Source organism: Callospermophilus lateralis, chromosome 8, assembly GCF_048772815.1.
Source record: "Callospermophilus lateralis isolate mCalLat2 chromosome 8, mCalLat2.hap1, whole genome shotgun sequence".
NCBI lineage: Eukaryota > Metazoa > Chordata > Mammalia > Rodentia > Sciuridae > Callospermophilus > Callospermophilus lateralis.
Window position 1 is genome coordinate 51,581,566 of NC_135312.1, and position 18,787 is coordinate 51,600,352.

The 18,787-nt window shown below is 36.8% G+C and overlaps 1 pseudogene; it reads left to right on the top strand.

Moving 5' to 3' along the window:
• Positions 1–13,565: 13,565 nt before the first annotated feature.
• Positions 13,566–13,656, top strand: LOC143406617 (small nucleolar RNA U3; annotated as a pseudogene).
• The last annotated feature ends 5,131 nt before the right edge of the window (positions 13,657–18,787 follow it).

Below are 18,787 nucleotides of genomic sequence, written 5' to 3' on the forward strand. Positions count from 1 at the left end.
CAGGGCAGGGGGCAAAAGAAATGTCTTAGGAGTTCTTTATGCCTAAGTCCAGCATAAAGTCCAGTATTTATTCTGTCCTTATTAACACAAATACAAAATGCAGTATCCATCTATCTTATTAGTTTGTTTATTACTATGCTTCCAAGGAAACTTTAATAGAAGAGCATGTCATGATGAATCTGTAATACGTTAGGTGTTTTCACTGTGTTTCATTTAGGTAACAAATATGGTTGGAGAGTCATAACCTAAGTTGAATAAGGATCTGTGGGAATTTCCCAAAGAGGCATAGTAAGACACTCTTGGAAAAAGGAACAATACACAGCACTCTAAGAATGCCTGGTGGTTGGATTTTTTTTTTTCTTTTTTTGCAGCAAACTGTGAGCAACGAATTAGCCAAAGATGAAATTGGACAGTGTGATGATTAATTTTAAATGTCAACATTGTTTAGACTGGGGTACCCAGCTGTTTGGTTAAACATGAGTATAGATGTTGTAAAATTTTATCTAGCTGCAATCAACATTTACAATCAGTAGATTTTAAGTAAAGGAGATTACTTCTGATAATGTAGATAAGGCTCATCCAATCATTTGAAGACCTTAGGAACCCAAACAAATGTCTAGGGAGAATGAATTCTCCTTTGAGATGATAACATAGAAATCCTGCCTAAGTTTCCAGCTGCCATCTGGTCTATGGACTTCAGACTTACCAACCTCACAACTGCCTGAGCCAATTCCTTAAACTTGTGTGTGTGTGTGTGTGTGTGTGTGTGTGTGTAGAGAGAGAGAGAGAGAAAGAGAGAGAGCCCACACGCAAGTTATAGAGGTTATACAGGTATAGATATTTTAGTCTCTGTCACTATCTCCATCAACTGTTAGTTCTGTTTCTGTGAGGATCTCTGACAGAGGTAACCTCAAGAATCACACTTGATACCATACGAAGGTGTTGAGATTTTGTCTTCTACATTAGATCTCCTTCAAGTGTGATTGGAGGGTGCCCTTAATTAGAATCAGGGGAGGGGCTTATAAATATGCATACTGTGGGAGCCTACTTCAGATCTGGTGAATTCAAATTTCTGGAAGGGCCTGGAAATTTGCACTTTTATATTCCCAGGGCTGCAGATTCTCACTATGTGCTGTGTTCACGGTAAAGTGTTGAAAACCTTGGGGCTGGGGATGTGGCTCAAGCGGTAATAAAGATGTTGTGTCTACCGAAAACTGAAAAATAAATTGTCGTAGTCTGGTTGGGCACAAATCATGAGCCACTCAAGCAAGAACAAACTTTATTTCCGAACTCCCGCGAACGCCATGCATGCGGCCTTCTCCCGGGAGACACCACAACCAATTCGAACTCTCCAGGAATCCTGGGGAGAACTCCAAAGTAGCCGGTGCCTGAGGGGGACAGCAGGGGTCTAATATACAATTGAATACATAGATTAACATAACCATCATTATCTCAATGGCTTCACATCTCAACCACTCCATTCTGGCAAAAATGCCATGTGTCATTGACTGGGCTATGGCTCTCAGCAATAAATATTAAAAATTCTGTCTCTTCTCTCTTTCTCTCTCTCTCTCTCTCTCTTAAAAAAAGTATTGAAAACCTTTAATCTCCCAGGGTATCCTGTTATAGTTTTCACATTAGAGGTATCAAATAAAGGCAGTGTGTATGATATTTTAGATTGTAGGTAAAGGTAAATTGGGTTGATGTCTTCAAAAGAGCAAGATTCTTTTTTAAAAAATCTACCTTCTACTGATGCTTTATAATTCTCTTGGAAAAATTATTTCATATTTGTCTTTTCCTAAAACCTTCAGCACCATCTGGTCCATCTTTATTAGCTGATAACCATCTTATTCCACTGGAGAAAATAGTAGGAATATGAAAAGAATATTCATAATTTCAACACATTTGGAACTCTTTTTTTGTAGCCCACAATCTGCCTTTTCCTCACATTTATGTAAATAGACGACCTGTGCCTATGTCTTAGACCAACTGCACTGCCCGCTTTGCATCTCATTCTTGAACAGATAACCTGTGTTCCAAACATGTCAAATCACACCATACTCCATCATGCTTCCTTGTCCTTGCACAACCTGTTCCATTGGTCTAACATGTCTACCTCCAGTCTGCTGGGGAGCTGCCACTCAGACTTGGTCACGCAACTCTGTCATCTCCTTTGTCTTAAAGTTTTTCATGGCTGACTTTAATAGGAAAATTGAGATAAATTATTCATTGTGAGATTGGAAACATATCTGCCTTGGAAAGAGAGATTTAATTTCGTGCAGTATTTTATATAATAAACAGTCTGATAAACTAATCCAATTACACAGGCTCAATTCTGCCTTGTTTTTAGATGACTCCTAAGTTTACACTCACAATTATGGTTGCTCAGTTAATCATCAGTCGGAATTTCCAATTGTGTACCAGAAATTAAAATGTCCTTTAAACTCCATATGTAGAAAATGTGCAACTTTTTCTCCATAAACTGTCTCTTCTAGAGTACATTTTTCTCCCTTTTTATTTTTGAGGTAAATTCTTTTGCTGGTTTCAACATATTGCTGTCTTTTTTATCAACATAGTTTTTATTATCAAATTCTGGTAAATATTCTCCTGTAAACTTTCCCAAATTCCTCATTTTCTTTCCCTTCTGACTATCATCACCCAGTATCCCATTACTCCACTCTCATGGATTATAACAGCTCCTTTCTTCATTTCTTCTCCCATATCATGTTCCCCTTTCTCTCATCTATCATTAGGTGTAAGTCCATCTTCCTAAGTACTACAAGACCTCATGTTAGTCATCTTCACAGGATACAGACAAAATACTTTTGACTAACACTGAAAGATTTATATCCTCTGGACCCCTCTGGTCTGTTTACCCTCTAAGATGTTGTTCTCAATCCCCTTTGTCTTCATTCATTCACTTATTCAACAATTATTATCTACTTCCTCAATTTTACATTCTCATTTGTTGATGTTCCTTAAAATTACAAGCCTTTAATTCATAAGGCTTTTGTTTCTTAAATGTCAAATTAAAAATATTGATCTTTCAGTGGGTCAGCACTTAACCTGTATTACAAGCCTTTGGCTCCACCAAAACCACTGCCTCCTTGAATGCTTCTTTAATCTTTGCTCCACACCCTTTCTCTTTTTTTCCTTTCCTTTCCTTTTCTTTTCTTTCTTTCTTTTTTATTTTTTCTTTTTTATTGTTATTTTATCTTCTCTTCTCCTTTTGCCTACCATGAATTTTTATTAACTACTATTTTATCTAATGATCTCCTAATCATTTGCAATTTCTTGTTTTGACTAGTTTTATTTTAAAGCATTAACTCAGAACAGATCTTTGTATACATTTGGGAAAATTGAAGTTTTATGTTTATATTTTGTTTGTCAGAACTTGTATTCTTCATAAAGCAGAAAAAAACTAGATCTTTAACAATTGGATCAAATAAGACATTTTAGAGTTCATTTCAAACGCTATGGTTTGAAAATTACAAAATTATTTCTAAATTTTCAATTTTATTTCATTAAAATTGCTATAGGGTTTTATATTTCTATTCCCTGTCCTCATTTTTCATTTTGATTATTTCTTATGACAGCTCAGCTATTTTTCTGGGTTTAGGTACTTTCAACTCTAAAGATCTTACAAACCATAACATGGAGTAAATAGCTGATTAAAAATGACAGAGACTCCTCAAGCAGAAAAATCACCCAGCTATTAGCCAAAGTCTGGTAGTCCATACATAAAGTCGTCTGAGAAACACATAAGAAAATACTGGAAAAGGATACAGAATATAAATTATATCTTAGCATAAAATTCCTTGCCATAAAATTCCTTATTTCAGTAAGGAACAAAAATACAGCTTTTTCCTATTCTATCACATAGGACTAACTCTTAAGAAAAATAAAATAAAATTTGTAAAATTTGGTTTTGAAGTTTTTACCCCCACTTATGGTGTTCCTGCTCTTTCTTTTAACCATTCAAGTACCCTCAGGCAATCACAAAGTTCACTAAGTTCTCCTAAAACACATGCAGAATCAACTCTGTTTCCAAATCCCCACAAGGTCTCTGTAACAGTATTAATGCCTCACTCTGAGAAAACAAATCACTGAATTGGGGCTTAGACCTTTCCTAGGTAATCAGGTTTCCGAAAAACAATGGCTTAATTTTTTGAAATCTTTCAGATTAGGACTTTACACAAGTGTCAAATGATGAAGGAGAAGGAGAAGGAGACATGTGAATAAAATGTCTTTTCTGCTCAGCATGCAGGTGTTGTCTGTCTCATGGTCAAAACAAAACAATCATGCTTGTCTTTTCTCTTTTATATGTGTGCAATCACTGTTCTGATAGATTGGAGATATAACCAATATGAAAATGTAAGGATTATGAAGAAAATATATACATTTAATAACATGTATTTTAGAGAAATATTTATATAAGGTATACATATATATTTCACAGTTATATTAATATGAAATATTTCAAGTTAATTTCTATATATTTTGTATGTCTTAATGAGAACTCCATATAAGCACAGAGCATATCCTTATAATCATCATCATCCACTTATTATGATAATTATCTAGTTAGATAATTTAAAATAGATGGCGTACCAAATATTATGTATAATTATAATGCACCAATAATTTTTTTTAACTTGATTTGTCTATATGTAATAATGCTGTTCTTGTTCATGAACATGTAACAAGACAAATGGATCTATATATGGTTCTATAGAGAAATCTATGAATTATTACTATTACTGCAAAATTCAAGATAATATTCATGAAAGTTCTGTAGAAAAGATGAGATGTTAAAAAAGTACAAGAAAGGGATGATCAGTACCACTAACAGCAAAAATGTAGCATTTGATTAATGAGAAAATAAATGTTCCCTCTGCTACCTCCTCTTGAGTTGACAGCAATCACCCCTTCATGCTATTTTCCATCCAAGGGATGGTGAGCAGCATGCCATCTTTCTGAAACATTCCCATGATAATTACTTAAAACCATAGATTGCAGACACAACACATGTTTGGGACAAGGTTGTCTGTATGCAGAAACTTCAAAATACTGGGGAAAACCCACATATTTCCCACCTAAATGCTATTGTTTTGTTTGCAACCCTTAAGTGGGAGTCGTAAGGACAGATAGTGTTAATTCTATTTATGTCAGAATTTTAGGCAAGCAAATCTCCACTTACCTATACATAATGTGCTGATATAATGGCTGTTGATGCTAATAAAGAAAAAGGAAACTTCTGCACCCCTTTATCCTGATCAGTGGTTCTCAGGGAAATGTGCTAACCACAAGGTAGTTGAGATTTTAAGGGCTGGGTACAATGGCTGAAAGTAATTAAAAAGAAACTTGTTTAACAAGTGTGATGACAGCTGTGGATGTGTGATCTTAAAGGAAGAAATGGAAATTCTTTTTGAGTTGGATACCTAGGAAAAAATACAATGGCTATTACTTAGATTGGTCATCTGAGATACCCACCCAAGAAATTCTACCACAGATTGATGAATCAGTGTTCTGACTCAGGTGCTAGCCATCCTTTCCTGGCATAAAGCTCCTCCCCAGTGAAACTAGCTCTACCCATCAGAGCAGTCTCTGACAAATGTCTTAAACGTAAGTTGTCCTCTTTGGGATCTAATAATTCTACTAGAGCATTACTCACTTGAAACATGATTTATTTAAAAATTCTCATTTGGTACAGCAAAGCATGCCTATAATCCCAGCAACTCAGGAGGCAAAAGCAGGAGGATCACAAGTTTGATGTCAGCCTAGGTAATTAAGCAAGACCATGTCTCAAAATAAATATATATACATATAAAGGGCTGAGAATGTAGTTCAGTGGTAATTGCCTCTGGGCTCTATCTCCAATAACCTCCCTAACATACATACATACACACACACACACACACACACACACGGAAAAAAAAAAAAAGAAAAGAAAGAACTTAGTGAACTTTGTGATTGCCTGAGGGTACTAGAAAAGAAAGAAAGAAAAAGAGAAAAAAAATCTGTTATACTCGAATTCGGGACCCCCAAAAGACCACCAGAGACCAAGATCCATGTAAACAGCAAAGAGGTGTTTATTGCGAGCTAGTTTGGTCCTCCGCGTGCACACACAGCAACTGGTGACGCTGAGAGGCCCCGAGCCCAGGGTTTGCAGCAGTTTTATACATTCTTTGGAGAAGGCAGGGACCCCCACATACATCATAGCATCTCTTAGCAAATCATCACACACTGCGGGAAAATCAAATAACAACTCTAAAACATGATTAGCACATTCACTGGTGGGAACAAGTTGGGTAGGGGTGATTGGTCAGTACAAAAGGGGTATTCATTTGAACAGATTGGTTTAAGCCAAAGGGGAGTTCATGCTGAACTACATGGTTTCTCAACATGTTATCAACCACCATAAACTACTGGGAGGGTCATCTGGCATCCCAGGTATTTCCCTGTCTCATGCTGATTGGTGGCTCCTAGGGGGTTGCTATGGATCCCCACCTAACCTGACTGAGTCAGGGACACCTGGCAGAGCAGATCTCTCCTGTTATTTGTAGACAAACAACTTAGCAGGGTGGGAATGTGCCTAGGAGTGCTCTGTGGGTCTTTTCAAGAACAAAAGTCATGTCCCTTCCTTGGACAGGCTTTGCTCTGAGTTAGAGGCTGGTTTTTCAAATCAGCTCACTGGGACTCCATACTTTTTGTAGGAATGAAATTGCAGATGTATGTAGTTTGGGGAGCAAGACAGTTTTATCTTGGTAATTTTTTTATAGGAAGTAGAACTAGTTAGTCAAGAATTGTTTTACTAAGTGAATATAGATTAAATTTTTTTGAGAGACATGCCAAATTCTTATGAAAACAAAACTTATAAGGCATTTAGATATAAAATATCAAACTGAATTTTAATACACATATCTAGATGCTTTAGATGATTTTTTTCATACCTCTAACTCACACTCCGTTCATTTGTTCATTTAATAAATATTTGTCATGTACTTCCTGGAGCTACACATTGTTCTTAGTGGTGTGTTTACAACAATGGGTGTAATAAAGTTGCAGTTATGCCTTCCTATATTTCCTATACTTCCTATATAAAATCTCATATTTTCTACAATGCTTTTGTTACTGCTGTTTACTGGTGACAAGTTCTTGCTTCCCCAAATGCTGAAGTACAACACCAGAGAAGCATGCTGAGGCAAGTATAGAGTGGAAAGTGGAAGGCTTTATTAAAGGATAGCAGAAAAGACTTCCTCCCGGAGGAAGAAGGGGACCCAAAAGGCGGAATCCGTGGAAAAGGGAGGTCTTCCCTTTTTTAAAAGCTAAGGTCTTCTTTTAGTCCTCCCACATTCCAGTCCTTTGTTTCCCTCCATCCTGCAGTGATAGAATGCAGGTGGGAAGGACAAAGCTGGGAGGCAGGTGAACCAATGGGGCAGGGAGGAGTAATCTGGGCAGGAAGGGCCTGGGGTGGTTTGATTAGCACCTCCCTGTATGCTGGGAGCTGCTTCATTAACAGTTCTTTAGGATGCGTTCAGGGCCTTGGGGACATCAACATTTCAATTTCCCCAGGTGTTGTTCTGGTTTCCTGGACTCCATTCTCGATAATGGTCTCCATTTTCTTTATCTTACTCAATATTAGACCCAATTTACCTAATGACACTAACTTCCTATCTTTAAATCTGGCGTGGTTATGACTTCCTGGTGTTTAACATCTCATATTTTCTACAATGCTTTCATGAATATATTATCTTGAATGCTGCAGAACCACTATTACATACATGTTCTCTGTAGAACCGAAAATTAATCCATATATATTTACTTGTTCAATGTCCATGAACAAGAATGATATAAAAGTGAACTTTGCATGCTAACAGGAAAGACAGACAAGAACTAACAAAATAGTGAACGTACTGTCAAATGTGAGGTACTTGCACATGCTATGAAGAAAATAAAGTAGGGTGGTTGGGCAGAAAGTAGTTGGGTATGGTGAGGTGGCTTTCTATAGGGTGGTCAGGAAAGGCTTTTTTGAGAAGAAGGCTTTGAGCAGAAAACCTGAATGATTATAGTAATTAGTGTGATTGATCTTCTTAAAATACATGTTCATGACATTTCTCTACTTAAAAAAAATCTTCAAAATCCTCACCTGCTTTCCAAATAAAATATAACTTGCTTAGTTTCTATTCTATGTCTTTAGAATGTCATTTCTCTTTATCTACGTTGTTCCCTAGCCGTACTGTGTAACACTAAGGGCATGACCTGCATTTCAATGCCAGGTCTATTGGTAACCATCTGTTTGACATCTTCATTTTCTCATAGGCAAAAATATGAGATAACAGGACCACACTTGTAAGGCTGTTGTTTGAACTGAGAGTATGTAAATCAAGTGCCTGGCTCAATGCCAAGGACATTGTGCTGCCTTGGCAATGACTACCTAAAGCTTGACTGAACTTGAACCATTTCTCACAGTCCTTTATCTTGAATAGCAAGTGCTTTCTTACCTTAAAAATTTAATTTGTGCTCTCCAAGGCTTTCAAGGTGGCCATTTTTACCCATCCAATGTTTATTCATGTGTCATGGTCCAACCTGGTTGCCACTTCTGCCATCAAACCCAGAATTTTCTCCTCTTGGAGCTCTTTCTTTCCTCTATCTCTAATCATTTACTCTCATCAGTATTCACTTTGAGTTTAATCATCTGCTGTGTTGTTGATTTTAATTTAAATTTGTCCTGTGGATATTACCCCAGGAACAAGTTGTTTGAACTTGTATCATATGCAAGAAATGTATCATATTTTTGTGTTTTTCATATGTTCATCAAAACACCCTGGGAGATCCTCAGTGTATTTAAGATATTAAAAGTATATGTATACTTTCTAAAATATTTTATTCACTTTTAGTGAATATTTTATATTTACTAAGTAAATATAGGGGTTTTATTAGGATATTCAGAGAAGAAATACAGATGACCAATTAACATGAAAAGTGCTTAATCTCTTTATAATTAGTAATTATATAAATATAAAATAAACTAATGATCTCACTACTAAAATTAAAAATAAAAATATTTACTATTTCAATATTTGGTAAGAATGTGAAAAAATGGACTCTCACACAATGACAGTAGTACTTAAAATTGAGGTAACAATTTTAGAGGGTTGCTTGGCGGCATCTGTTGAATTTTAAAACTACCCTATAACTATGTGGTTTCAATTCTAAGTATCAATTCTAGAACATGTACTCAAACAGAAACATATGATGATTTTTTATTACAAAATTTATAATAGCAAAAAAAGGGGAAACATTATTAACTGACACAGGAATGATTATATAAACTATATCAATCTATGTAATGTTATACAGGTGTTATAAAATGAGGTTATAGTGTTATGCTCCAATTCAGGACCCCCAAAAGACCACCAGAGACCAAGATCCATGTAAGCAGCAAAGAGGTGTTTATTGCAAGCTAGCTTGGTCCTCCGTGTGCACACAACAACTGGTGATACTGAGAGGCCCCAAGCCCAGGGTTTGCAGCAGTTTTATACACTCTTTGGGGAAGGCAGGGATTTCACATACATCATAGCTTCTCAGCAAATCATCACACACTGTGGGAAAATCATAAAACAACTCTAAAACAGGATTAGCACATTCACTGGTGGGAACAAGTTGGGTAGGGGTGATTGGTTAGTACAAGAGGGGGGTTCATTTGAACTGATTGGTTTAAGCCATGAGGGGTGTACGTGCTAAACTACATGGTTTCTCAACACGTTATCAACCACCATAAATTACTGGGAGGGTCATCTGGCATCCCAGGTATTTCCCTGTCTCATGCTGATTGGTGGCTGCTGGGGGGTTGCTATGGGTCCCCACCTAGCCTGACTGAGTCAGGGACACCTGGCACAGCAGATCTCTCCTGTTATTTGTAGATAAACAACTCAACAGGGTGGGTATGTGCCTAGAAGTGCTCTGTGGGTCTTTCCAAGGACAAAGGTCATGTCCCTTCCTTGCACAGGCTTTGCTCTGAGGTATAGCAGATAATGTGGGTTAATATAGTAATCCTCCATGCTGAGGTCACTTTCTATGCAGCAGAGATTGGAAAGCTAAAATCTAGATCTCCCAGAGTCTGGTAGGGTTAGGATTCTGGATACAGATTAAATTCTACTGTTTAGATGAAACTTGAAATGAAGAAGCAAGTCAAGAGCCTTTCAAGGCAGCAGTGGTGCTCTTAGATTTACTGGGAAAATGTCATTGAGATGTTATATTTTTTACAGTAGCAGCTGCCCTCTGTTCTCCAAACTCTAGAACTGAGAAACATTTTAGAGAGAAACCAGTCCAACCTACAGATGTCAGGAAGGTGTAGAGTTAATATCACTGGTGCTGGATCTTAGCTGTTAAGCTCAATAACGCTAGTTTAGTAGATTCTCTTAGGCATCAGATCTCTTTGTGAATTATCCTTGAGCTTAGCTTGAAACCTGCACCTTCAGCCCTTGCAGCAATTTCCTAAGAATATTTTCAAACTTCTGTCTGCTTAACATGTCTTTCCTGCTCTTAACCAGAATGTCAGTTACAGACCTCTCTAAATATAGAAAGATTTTAAGAAAAATTGAGTTAAAATAGGAGACGCAGAATGATTATCTAACATTATACCATTAACACTTAAAAAACATAAATAATAGGGAGCTTCTTAAGTGCACTGTATGCAAATATATGTATCGAATTTATATATTTCTTTATAAATATAAATATATAAAAAGACCTGAAAGGATTCACAGAACAAGGTTTACTCTAGAGGAGAAGTATATAGACAAGAACTGGAAATGATAAGTAAAGAAACTAGCTTTGATTTATAATGGGTTCACTATCTTTTAAGAATAATGTATTCATACACTTCTTATGTAATTTTTAAAAATTGTACTTGTTGAGTTGAAATGAAAGCTTATCTTCTATAAGTATTTAAGTAGAGAAAAAAGGAGAATTGTCAGTAAAATATATATTCTTGAACAGTCAGGGTCAAATTAATATTAGCTAAAAATAGATTGTATTTGTTAGCTATGTAGAACTTTCCATGATGAGATGGTGGCTTGGTGACAATAGGCACAAAATTCATGTGAACACAGTGGATTAAAAAAAACTCACAAAAATGTGAATTGATTTTTAAAGCATAGTAGAAGTTTATCAGGAAAAAAAAGTTAGAAAAGGGCATCAAAGGGCTGGGGATGTGGCTCAGGGGTGGCGCGCTCGCCTGGCATGCGTGCGGCCTGGGTTCGATCCTCAGCACCACATACAAACAAAGATGTTGTGTCTGCCAAAAACTAAAAAAAAAAATAAATAAATATTAAAAAATTCTCTCTCTCTCTCTCTCTCTCTCTCTCTTTAAAAAAAAAAAAGAAAAGAAAAAAGAAAAGGGCATCAAAGATGAGGAGCACAATCACTTGGAAAGATTCAGAATAACATGTTTCAGAAATCTTAAGTTAGAATTCAGGTTATAGGCAAGTGCATAATAGGAGATAAAATAGACATGTGTAGCGGCCAGATCTTGACAGTACATTTCTGTTTTATTCAGTTGGATACAATAATTACCTAATCATGCCAACCACAAGTTTAGGAACACAAAGATGCTTGATAATTCAGGGTATAAGAGGAGACACAGATGCATAAACAGTTCATTTTTACATCAGTATGAAGCTGGGACAGTCTCTAGACAAGCTGTAGCATCTCCCTGGGAATGTCAAGAAAGGCTTCCTTGTGAAAGTGGCATCTGAGCTGAGTTTTTTTTTAAATGCCTTTATTTTATTTGTTCAATTTTATGTGGTGCTGAGGATCAAACCCAATGCCTCACACATGCTAGGCAAGTGCTCTACCACTGAGCTACAATCCCAGACCTGAGCTAAGTTTTAATAATGAGTAGAAAGAGGGAGTCAAGCTCTCTAGGCATACTCAGAGTTTAAATGTTCTTCGCCAAGAGTGTTGAGATGGGAGGCAAAGAGGTAGAACAGGATTCTAAGCAGGAAAGAGAGGTACTCCCAAAGTATGTGATTACTAAGGTGTCTCTTCTCTGAACAATGCCATTAGAGTACATTAGGGATAGTAGGAGGACCAACAATGCCACATTTTCTTTAAAGGGAAGGCAGGTTTATGTAGAATACCTCGCTGGCCCTCAAAAGTTTCCTGCTCTGATTATGGCTTGGTTTGATCCCCTGTAATACCTTCTCTTCCCCAAATGGCTAAGAAGGATGATGTGAGGACAATCTCTTATTACTAGGTAGCCATTTTTGTTTCATTGATTTTCTTTGATAGATAATATAGGCATAAAACTTGAGATGTTATTTAATAGAATACTTGTATAATATGTATTCCTTTGTTTAGTATAAGTAAAGTTTTGTTTACTCAACCATGAGTGCCTACTGTGACAAATTTTAGATGAAGATTATTTGTAAAGCAATAGTATAACAAAATATGTCATAATCATTATGTTTTCTTAATTAAACATAATAGTTATACAGAACAATATATTATCATAACATGATTTTTGGCAATACTTTAATCACTATAAGCAGCAAATCTGAAATGTCCTTGAGGTGTTTAAAAAAAAACCAGAATCTTCCAAAGTTTCTCTTGAGTTAGAATTATTAAAAATTAAAATCAGTAACAAATTGACACTAGAGCAGAGAACTTCAGGCATTTAACAGCATATCTGGCACAATGGCCAAAAGTGATGTTCTCTAGTTGCACCATCTAGTAAAGGTCTCTTCTAAAAGCATAAATGAGAACTAGTTACATTCATTGGTGTGCTAGTAAATATTTACAACTAGTTCCCGGAGTCAGTGGGTATGAGCTAATGTGGAGCATTTATCAATTTCTATAGTATAAATACACCACATCTAATCTCAAGCTACCCACATGCACATCACTAAAGGTGGATTTTCCAAGTCATGAGCAATGGTGCTCCAGTATAGAATGTCTTCATCATACAGATACTATGGATATAAATAACCTTAAGATGGTAACTACTGATAGAATGTAATAATAATAAAGATGTGATGAGTTTTGAGTATTTATTACTAACAACTATGATTGTGTTTCACAACTAGTTCATGTAATTCCTGAAGTTTTAACATTTAACTCTTGTACACTGATGCAAGCCACCTTCAGCACACCATAGCTGTGCCAAATATTAAGATGTGTAAAGATTTCACAAGTGTGAATATTTGAAAGAACTCCTAAGATTCCACAGGGAAAATTCACATAAAACTTTCATTTAAAAGTAAAGGATACTGTGCAGCAAGAGAGCACGCCAGCAAGCACTGGGTGGCCAGAAGAAAGAGGGCAAGCTTTCCATGGTTTATTCACATGCATGCACATGACTCTAGGTTAAACCACAAATACTGGTGTGATAAATATCAATTTTAGGAGAGCCAAAGGCAAAAGTTTGCAGCAAGATCTTAGATTAGTAAACAAACTGACCCAAAGGTTAATAGGAAGGTTTCAGACTGAAACCTCACATAAATCATATAGGCCTTATTTTGGCCATGAGTCAAAGCTGAGTATACACTAAAGAAAATGCAAAGACTATACTTTCAGGGATCATTTCTATAGTTAGTTACTAGAAAATTCAGCACACAATGGAGTATTATTCATCAATGGGAAAACAATGGGATCCTTTTGTTTTTAGAAAAATGGATGGAACTGGAGAACATTATATTAGGTTAAAAAAGCCAGATATAAGAAGGCAAATATTACATGTTTTCTCTCAAATGAAGAGCTAAAAATGATGACCATAAATAGAAGAGTGATTACTAGAGATTAATAAGGGTATGTGAGCACTGGGGGAAGGTGAAAAAAAAGCAGGTTGGATTGGATCAAGGCATATTCATACGTGTGTGGAAATATCATACTGAATTAATATGTATGATTATTATGTATTAACAAAAAATGTTTTAAAGGTAATCATCAAGCACTCCCAGAGATAAGGCTAGTTCAGTTATAAATTAACTCTATCTTATACAAAATCAAGTAATAAAAATAATGATGGATCTTTCAAATATCTGTTATCCACGAGGATTATACTTTCACTTTTTTTTAAATGGGAAAGACTGATGAAAGTAAAAAAAAAAATCTTTTTGACATACTAAAAAAAATTTTTCTATTATATTTTTTAAAAGGAAACTTTAAATATGTGCAACTAGAAGTCTAGGGAGAGGTCAAATCTTTGATTTCTAAAGCTAAAATAATACCACTTGGAAGTTGTCAGCACAGAGCTGGGTTTGGAAGTTGTTTGTGCAGCACTGGACTGCATAAGATCATATAGGGTGTGGGTGTGAGTAGAGAGGAGGAGATGTGTGAGCCTGGACTTAGGGCACTCCAGCACTTAGAGTTTGGGAAGACGAAGAAGATCCAGCCAGAGACTGAGAAAGAGTTGCTAATGACAAAGAAAGCTTTTTAACAGGTGTTCTTTTTCCTAAATCCAAATGAAGAAAGTCTTTCAATAGGAAATGAGTAACAATGCTAAATATCACATCAAATAAAGATGTGATACTTAAGTAAGAGGAAGATTGAGAATTTATCTTTCCTTTGGCAGCATAAAATTTATTAGCCACCTTGAGAGATGTGGCTTTGGAGAAGTGTCTGGGTCAATATGCTGTTAGAAAAGACTTTGGAAAGAGAAGAACAAGAAAAGAAGTGGAGACCAACACTATGAACTAGTTCTGCAAAGAAATATGGCAGAAAGGAGATATTTGTTCTTACCTGGGAGATACTGTGGAAGATTACTATGTTAATGAAAATGAGTAGTAAAAGTGAAGAGATAAAAGGGATAGATGACAGTCATAGAAACAAATTCCTTCCGAAGGTGTTTTAGTAAGCTTTGCATTGCTGTGACAAAAAAACTGACCAGAACAACTTACAGAAGGAAGATTTTATTTGGGGACCCCATTTTTAGAGGTTCAATCCATGGTGGCCCAAGTCCATTTCTCTAGGCCCAAGAAGAGGTCAAGTGTTATAACTGAAGGGCCCCGTGGAATGGGGAAAGTTTCTGAGCTCTTGACTAGGTCAGGAAGCAGAGAGAGAAGGAACAAGGAGGGCAGCTGGAATGATGTACCCTTTTAGAGCATGCCCCGCTGTGACCCACCTGCTCTAGCCATGTTCCACCTGTCTACAGTTACCACCTCGTCAGTCTACCCAAACTAGGATGGACTGATTAGGTTACCGTCTAACAATATAATCCCTTCACCTCCAAGCATTCCTGTATTAGCACAGGAGCTTTGGGGAGATACCTCATAACCAAACAGAAACAGAGGGTAAGTACAAATAAGGTCTTACAATATCTGGAGAGTTTAGCCTTAGATTGCTGTACAGTTGATTCACTGTAACAAAAGAGAAACTAGATGACAACAATACCTAATACCTATCTTGCGTCATTTGCTATGTATTCTAAGTGCATTATGTTTAACTCCTTAAATAGTCCACAACAGCACCTGGAAGTAGACATTATTCCTGTTCTCGTATGGCATCAAGGAACACGAGACATAGTGACGTCAAGTAATTTGCTCAAGTCACACATCTAGGAAGTGGCAAAACCAGGACTTATACTCAGGCTGTTCAACTCCATAGTACACTTACCTATGCTGCCCTCTGGGAAGCAAGTAGAGCATTACATTCTTAAAATAAGTACCAGGAGAAACCATAATATCATTCATTTCTGTTTCATTTTTTGTTTTTGTTCTTGTTTGGTGAAATAATGAGCGTGGTCCTCAGATGAGTGTAAGGAAATGAAAAAGAAAGTGTTGGAGTTAAGGAAGGGGAAGAGTGAATGAGATTTATTTAGGAGCACAGGGGGTTCTGGCTGTACAAGTACAAAAGGGAACATTAAGGACTTATTTGAGGCTTGTGATCATGATTTTAAAGTACGACAAGTCAGTGTGTTGTGTGTGTTTTTCCACCAGCTGTGGTCAGTCAGCAACTAGCACCCACCCAGCAAAAAGTAGAAAAGTTGGATTTAACCATATTTGTGGTTTTTCCAGGCTGGATGGTGAATGTAAGTCAAAGCCTCCCATGAAAAGCAGTTTTCCTTAAGATTAAGAGAGGAAAACAAACCCCTGAAGAGAAATGAAACAGATTCCAACCCCAAAGAAAGGGCAAATGAATTCCAGGGAATCTTAACTTGGAGATTGTTGGCTGTTAAGAGCACCATCTGTGCCTTTTCCTACCCCCTCACTCACACCTTTGTTTCATCAGCCTCAGAAATCAGATGGATCATAGAAGCCAGATTACCCTTACCACAACTTCCCAAAGACAAACAATATGAAGGATAAAAGTGTTGAGGAGTCACAGAAACAGCAAATTCCCAGAACCTTTAACTTGTCACTTGCATGATTTGTGTTTTCTGTTCCACAAACATCACCATCTGTGTGTTCTCTTAACAGCTGCAGTGACTCATCCTTATCACAAGGCAAGATCATGTAGGAAAAGATGTAACCTTGGACTCCAGACTAACCCCACCTTTCACAAGGTTGAAGTGCTTGCACAGGACCTGCAAAGACAGCACCTTAGAAAATGTGCCCCGAATCAGCTAAAATTCCTAAACTCTAGCCCACCCTTGTAATCTTTACACAGAAATAAATACTGGCTTTCTTCTTCATTCAGGGATCCAGATTAACACTCTCTGGGTCAGAGCTGTGTCTCTTCTGCTCTAGCAATTAGTCCCTCTAAACGGTCCTGTTCCCATCACAGTTGTGCCTCATCTGATTCTTCTGATGGAGGACACAATAACCTACTGAGTTAGTAACAAAGAGAGAAGGGGGCATGAATGAAAGATTCATAAATATCTAACTTCTGAATTAACCATAAGACAAGGAAAATACCCAACCTGAAATCCTTCTTATACCATTTTGTAATGACATCTTTCTTTCTCTTTTCATTTGCGTTCTCCAAAGATCCCTATCAGCTCACAAAGATATGTTCCCAGCCCAAGGAAAAAGATGAAGATACATTCGTGTCTTACTAGTGAAGTCAGGAAGAAGAGATAAGCCTGGGAAGATAGGAAAATGGATCCCTGGGTAACTACCTGGGTAACAGAGCACAATCAGCAACTGCAGATTTTTGCTGAGAAACTTCAAAAAATGACTATTTTAAAATCAGGACCTACGAGACCTGACGTCCACAGCCTTCCCAAAGAGGGAAAAACACTTGATCATTATCTTGATTGGACTAAAGGCTTCATGAATACCTCGGAAACACTGAGTGCCTTATGAGGTTGGGGCAGGGACTGACTTCTTCAACCAGTAGGCCCATATAAACCCCTAGACAATCACCATAGGGGAGGGTATTCCTCGCTCGGGACCACTCCCTCTTCAGGAGCCCTGCTTTCTTTTTTTTCTTTCTTTCTATTACTTTAATAAATTCTGTTACTTTGCTCTCACCTTTGTGTCCATGGATTTTATTATTCAAGTTTATGAGAGAAAGAACCCACCTGACATCCTCACTCTGTGTTACTCAGGGACAGCCTAAACCCGTCTCCCTACTTCTCATAGCGTGCCTCTCAGTCCCTACACCAGCCCATAGTCTTCATCGATGCTAACATGATCTTTGCAAGGTACCTATCAGACCAGTTCACTCTCTTCTCTGCTTAGCAAACTCCAGGTCCTCCACTGAAGTTACAATTAAAATCCAACGTCTTGATTATCACTGACGAAGTCCTGTTTGACTGGATCTCAGCTACCTCTTCCATATTCTCTCCTATCATCTCTCGTTTAGCCACCAGTCTTTAGTCACAGTGGCCCTCTTTCTGCCACAGACATCTACCTCCCTTATGTCCATCTAAAAGCCTCATACTTGTTGCTTTTGAATCTCTCTAATATATTTTGTATGTTTTGCTTTTTTGTCATTTAGGTCCATCTTAATTGCTACTCCATCATGGAGAGTATTTAGCCTGCCCAACATAAAGGATTACTCATTTGACCATGATTTTATATATTACTTCATATTTCTTTTATAATATTTATCACAATCCAAAATTATCTTATATATGAGTTTACTGCCTATTTTTATCCACTAAAAGTAGCATCCTTGGATAAATATACTGTGTGTATATAGTACCTGGCTGTACTATACTCAATAAATATTCATGATAGCCAAAATAAGGAGTGGGGAGAGAAAGACACCACCTTGTCACGTTGGTTCTGAACTGGCTTGTGAATAAAAGAAGCATAAAAGAGTAACACTACAAACAACTGATAGAAGGATTATTTTTATTTTATGTTATTTAAAGTTTGGAGCCACTTCTTTTAATTTAGGAAATGACATAAGGTAAATTATTTGTGGAGATTACAAAGTCAGCCCTTCATACAGATGCACTTGGACTTGAGGAGAGCTGCTATAATAGGTGCTTTGCAGCGCCCTGCCCTTGAGGACTTCACATTGTTTTTGCTGTAAAAGAAGACAAACAAGTGACAAAAGAAGGATTAAAAGAAAAACTATACACAGATTTGCAACTTAAAAATTATTTTTTAATTCTTGACAAATTTTGTGTCTAAACTTGATGAGGGAAAATTCATCAGTTTATCAGATAATAAATAATGATTTAAATAAGTTTCTCTTCTCCAGTGTTCAGTTTCTTGATTTATAAATTGAGAGACTTGATCTCCATGAAATTCTAATATTATTCCATTTCTTCTCCAAGATCAGATGATTTTATGAAATACACAAACTATCTCATATATAAATTTAAAAAATGAATGTATATTATTTGGGCAAACTGCAGACCTAGAATAGTACCTCCTCCAAAATACAA